Here is a 6,000-nt window from a genome sequence, read left to right as displayed (position 1 = left end):
GCGGGTCGCGAGAAAATCTCCATCGTCCGTTGCCGCACCGCCTCCTCAATGCTCGTAACCATGCTCGCCACGTCATGCCCTAGGTCAAAGACGACGAAGCCGCCACCACCATCGCCGCCGGCATCTGCACCCTGGTGGTGGTGGTGGTGCTGCTGGTGCTGCTGCTCTCTATCCGCCACCGCCGCGGCGGCGACGGTGGCGCGAGACCGCGGCTTGGCCAGCTGCTGGTACGGCGCCGCCGCCGCAGCAGCAAAGACCGGGCTGCGACGCAGGTCGTCCAGGCGGAAGAGGAAGAGGCTCAAGCCCACACGAGACAGGACCACATCCAGCACCAAGTCCGACGGTGCCATGGCCGGCGGCGGCGGCGGCGCCGCCACCGCCATCGACTTGCCGTACAGCATGCAAACGCCCAACACGCACGCTGCAAGGCCGCACAAGACCGGGTCGCCGCCAGTACCGCCGCCGCTGTCGGCGCCGCCGCCTCCGCTGGCTACACCGCCGCCGCCGGGCCCTGACGTCCCGTAACCAGATCCACCAGCAGCGGCACGTGCGCGGCGCCGTCCAGCAGCGCCGCTACAGCGGCAGGGCAATCCTTGAGCCACACCAGCAGCACACGCAGCAGCGTGCAGACCACCAGACGCGACAGAGGGTCCGAGGAAGGCGGCCGCAACGCCGCAGTGAGGTGTCGAAGCAGCCTGAGAGGAGGCAGGTAGGGTAGGGTAAGGGATAATGTCGGCTGTGGGATAATGTCGGCCACGTAAGGCACATGCTGATACATATCCAGAAGAGAAAAGACCTTGAGATGAGAGAGATGTGAAATTGGATGAGATGTGGAATTAGATGGTCCTTACAGCCATGTCGGCTGGGTTGGTAGCTATCTCGAAAGGTGTTGACTTGGCTGCTCCCAAGGGGTACACACGCGCACCTGAATTACTCTGGCCGGTCTCCTAAACGTTTTTTTTTGTTAATTATTTCATTGGCCACGTAAAATAAGCATTGCGGGGGCAACGTCGCAAAGACGAGGAGGTAAAGGTACTGGGTGACGGGCGACCGCTCAGAAACGGTTTGTCGTACCTGGGCATCAGTCGGTCCGGAGGAACCCCCGGCGCTGCCGGCGACTCCAGGGGCGTCACCAATAGCCGCTGCTTGGCTGCCGTACTGCCACTGAGCAGGTGCTGTAGTACACCGGCAGCGCGGCAAGTGACCAGCAGGCCGTTGCTGCTGCTACTGCTGCTACCGCTGCCGCCGGTGCCGTACCGGGTTCCGCTGCCACCAGGGGCAACGATGGCTGATCCACCGGCAAGTAGTCCGGCCACCAAGTCCTGTCCGAATGACCCATGGGTCGATGGAGCATTTCCGTTCGCAAGGTTATTGCTGCTGCCATAGTGGTGCTGCAGATGGTACGGTTGCTGTGGCTGCGACGGCGACGGCTCCGTGGAGGCGCCTATGGACGCCGCCAGCGACGTCTGGCCGTCGACGTTGCCGCGGCAGTAGCACGCGATGAGGTGATCCGCTGCGGCGCGTTCCGCTTCATCGGCGCCATTCAACACCACACGCAGCGCGGCCGTCAGCGCCGGCACTGCCTCGGCTACCGCTGTCGCAGCCAGGGGGCCCTGCCCGCTCCATCCAGCCCGTCCGCTGCCGCTACCCCCGCCGGCGGCAGCGTCTGTCCGGACGGCCGTACAGTCACGCGCGCCAAGCGTTCCTGCGCCGCCGCCAGGCCGTCGACCAAGTCACCTAGGGCGCCCAGCGCGGCGGCGCGCACCGGCGCCGACGGCACGCCGCCGTTCCGCAGCGCCGCCGCCACCAGCGCCTCTAGTGCCCCGGCAGCAAGCAGCTTGGCCTGGTTTGCGGCACGGTTGGCTTTCTCCGTAGCTCGATCAGGGTCGGCAGAGGCTACCTGCGGGGCGCACTGTCCAGGGAGGGGAAAGGCAGACAGACAAACTGACGAACGGAATGGAAGCCGTTCCGGCTGGGCGGCCGGGGCGCATGTTACGCTGGAGGAGTAAGCGCTGAACCCCGCAATCCACGTCCTTTGAATTTCATGTCACCCGATGGGCCTTATGACCGATCCGGGGGACGAGACGGCAGGAAGCGTTCCGTTCGGGCCCTTCTCAACGGGCCCTTCTCCACACTGGCCCCCTCTGCTCCCGCCCCATCTCGACCCCTGGCCCCAGGTCTTTCATCTCCACTAATTTAAGCCGGTCAGGGCCGTGTCGGGGCTGTCTCACCAGCAGCCGGAATGTCTCCAGAAGGGCCAACATGTTTGCCGCCTTCTGCCGCGGCAGCTGCGGCGGCCCCATCAGCGCGTCACTGCCCGCCGCCGCCAGCGCCGCCAGCGCGTTGTGCAGCTCTAGGGAGGGCTCGTCGGCTGCGTCCAGGCCGTGACCGGCTGCGCCGCCGCCGCCCCCGCCGACATTAAGGAACGGAATGGGACCCGCTGCCTGCGCAAAATGGCCGCCACCGGAGGTGACTGCTGCTGGGGCGGTGACGGCGGCGCCAGGCGGTGCCGCTGCCGCCGGCACCGCCTCCGTGAGCAGCTGCGGCAGCATGGCCACATGTCCCATCTCCCGAAAGAGCCTCTGGTTGGCCATGTTTCCTCGGAGCAGGTTGTTCATGAGCTCAATGGCGTCCTATGGGAGGGAGGGAGGGGAAGAGGGAGGGTGGGGAAGAGGGAGGGTGGGGAAGAGGGAGGGGGCCCGAAATGAGCACTGCCTGGGATGCCGTCATTGAGCCACCCCCCTCCCATAGCGTGCATTACAGGGAAGGGAACAGCGACGGCAGCACACTCCCATCCCAGACAACACGCTCGGTTATGGACAGAAGAAGAGAAAAAACACCTATCGGCACGAGTTGGAACGCGACCACTGCCGTACCGTTCCGTTCCTTACCTTCCCTATTGGTTCTCTCAACCCCAATACACACGCACACACGCACGCATACATGCACACGTACCTGCACCACCATGCCACCTCCCAGGCCGCCCTCCTCCCTCAACAGCTCAGCCACGCGGTCAAACGCGCCCTCAAAAGCCGCAATCTTCTGAACCTCGCTGCCGCCACCGGCCCCACCAGCAGCACCAGCACCACCGACCCGTGGGTCAGTGCGAGTCAGAGCGGCTAGCAACAGCAGGGCCTCGTTACGAATGACCTGGGCAAAACCAAAAACACGCAAATGGACGAGCATTTGCCGTTATCAACGCCGCTGCCGGCAGCGTCGTACAGCGACGCTGTACGGGAGATCCCTAACCTAAAAACAACCCTGACGACAACACGGACATGTCACATGATCTGTCGCTCATTCCATAGCCAATGCCACTCATTGCGTTGCCCTCACGCTCCCTCATATGGCACAATTCCCCTCTTCCTACAACTTCCAAGCACCATGACCAGATGTACTAAACTGGCAAAGAATCCGTTAGAGAAGCTCTGAGAAGCTACCAAGCCAATAATAAGCCAACCGCAGCTGGATGCTCACCATGACATTGCATTGCCATCAAAAGTTACGGCCCCGTCCCTCTGTGCTCGGACCGCTCCCAACCTCACCTCAGATCGCTCTCCCAGCAGCTCAGTTAGTCGGACCACACTCATGGGGGTGGCCAGGATCGCCTCCTAAGGGTGAGGGGTGGAGGGGGTGGAGGTAGGGGGGGTGGGGTGGGGTGGGGTGGGGTGGGGGAGCGCAGCCAGAGGATTGGAGGAGGAGGTAATGGGACCACGCAATCAGAAGTTTCCTAGAACAAATAGGAGCCCCGTCAACTTAGAAATCTGGAGATACGGTCGGTCTAGAGCGTCGCGAGAGGGAGGCTAGGAAAAAAAGCGCCGGGAAGTCGACGCCCTACATCTCCTCCCCTATCCACCCCCCCTGTCTCGCATTGTGTGTGTTCGTTGTTCTTCGGACCCCGTTCCCACTTCCCCCGCACGCATGTTTCGCCCTTCTCCTCCTCTTCTCTCTCTCCCGCCAGCTGCATCCCCTCCCCCTGTTTCCCGTCCTCCCCCTCAGCAGTCCCTGGAGCGCCGAACCAGTCAACGCCCCTCGCGGCCCTTCCTGCTGCGTGTGCGTACAACTCCCCTCCCCTCCCCTCCCCTCCCCGCAACCCTTTCCCCCCCTTCCCCCCTGGACTATCTGTCTAGTTCTGGTATCTGCTTCACTCGCCCGTGGTTCGTCTTACACCCCTTCCCCGAGCCCCCTGCCCCACCGACGCGACGGCCCTTCCCCCTCCCCCTCCCCTTACCTGCAGCTTCCCCGCGCAGTGGCTGAGCAGTGACGTCAGCAACTGTACTGCGTGGTACCTCACGTAAAAGTCCGGCACCCCCACGGGCTCGTCCTCCAACAGTCCCAGCAGCAAACCCACGTGCTCACGCTCCCGGGCCAGCAAGTCCGCGTTCAGGGCGGCTGCGGTGGCCTATCGGGGAAGAGGGGTGTGTACGGGTGAGAGGCTTGGGTTTTGCTGTAGGTTGGGTTTTGGCGTGTGGTGAAGGTAGGGTGGGGTTCTGCTGTACTGCACTGACTTCTTGAAGTAGTGGGTTGAAGTTATGTAATGTAATATGATGAGTCGGAAAGCCGTTGGAGCTAACCGCATGCTCACCTCGGCAGGTGTTAGCCCCGGGGGAAATCCCTGTCCATGTGTGTGGTGGGGGAGGTAGTGGGGGTGATCCTGGTGCCGGTCGTGTCCAGGGGCCCCGTCTCCTCCCGGGCCCGTGGTGGCTGCCACCAGGGCCTCCAAGGCGCTCTGCAGCAGCGCCACGTCATCCCGGTCGTCGCGAAGTACGGCAAGTAGTACGGGAATACCCATGGATCCGAACGCTAGCTGGGCCTGTATGGGGAGGGGAGTGAGGGAGGGGGAAAGGGTGGAGGGGGCAGTGGCTGGTGGTGGTGGTGGTGGGTGGGCGGATGGTAAGGGTCAAGGCCGGGAAGAGCGGTTGCTTGGCGTGTGGGGCTTGGGTTGGTTGGTGGGTTGGTGGGTAGTGGGATTTTGTTTGTTGTGCATCACGACGCGTGTGTGTTACAAGCTGTGGGGAGATGGCCGTGGGGATGTGAGGATTGCCCGCATGGGGCCATGCAGGGTTGCTGTCGACCTCTTGCTTTGGCCTTAGGGAATTCGGCCCATCGAAATTTGTCCCTAGCGACGAAGTGAGAAGGTGCTGATGGATTGGAACAGGAGGAGGAGTCGATGGCCTCTGTGTGCATTCTTCCTTCCATGGACGCATGGGAGTCCAGCGAAATAGTTTACAGTGTGCTGACAAACGATCGTCAACCCACTACTTAAAGAAAGAATGGGCACTAGGGAAGAGGGAAGGGGTTGTGACAAGTTGTGGTCTGCAGGTCCCTCCGAGAGGTGGACGCCAGATGGAGTGATAGCGGGAAAAGAGCCGAAGGGCCAGTACTATGAAAATTGCAGCCCAGATCGCTGACCTTTGGATTGTCCACAAGCAAGTCTTTAAGCTGAGACATTGCCTGGCGACGATACTCGGGCAACAGCGAGCCCGAGATGCGCTGCAGCAGCCCCTCGACTTCGGCCTCATCGTTCGGGACAGCTGCATGAAACAAGCAAAGCAACGCTGATAAGTTGTAGCTTCATCATGAACACTCGCAGCTCCTGATAACAAATTTTCGAAGCTGGCGTAGCAATCGGCCGAACCGTCTGACGTCGCAGTTTAGCGCGTATGACGACTTCGCTGCAAATGGTTTGAGCTTACCAGTCAACGCTGATCTTGCCTCTCCGAGCGCTACTCCTGCCACGCCTTTGGCGAGGCCACCCACGCCCTTCGCTAAACGGCCCAGCATCTGTTCAAGACTCAAATTTAAAGAGTGTGTTACAAGAGCAGCATGATATTGCTAGCTGCAAAATAGCGGGGACTTCGGACAAACCAACTAAACCAGTGCTGCATCGCAACATCCAGGTGCAAACGCCTATCCCGAGGCAGAAATGGCAGGAGCTTAAGGGAGGGGCCTCTAATCCAACAAGAAATTCGCACTTTGGGACAATTTGCCCAGGAAAGC

The sequence above is a fragment of the Volvox carteri genome (assembly GCF_000143455.1).
Source record: "Volvox carteri f. nagariensis unplaced genomic scaffold VOLCAscaffold_1, whole genome shotgun sequence".
NCBI classification, from domain to species: domain Eukaryota; kingdom Viridiplantae; phylum Chlorophyta; class Chlorophyceae; order Chlamydomonadales; family Volvocaceae; genus Volvox; species Volvox carteri.
Note: the sequence above shows the minus strand (reverse complement) of the source record.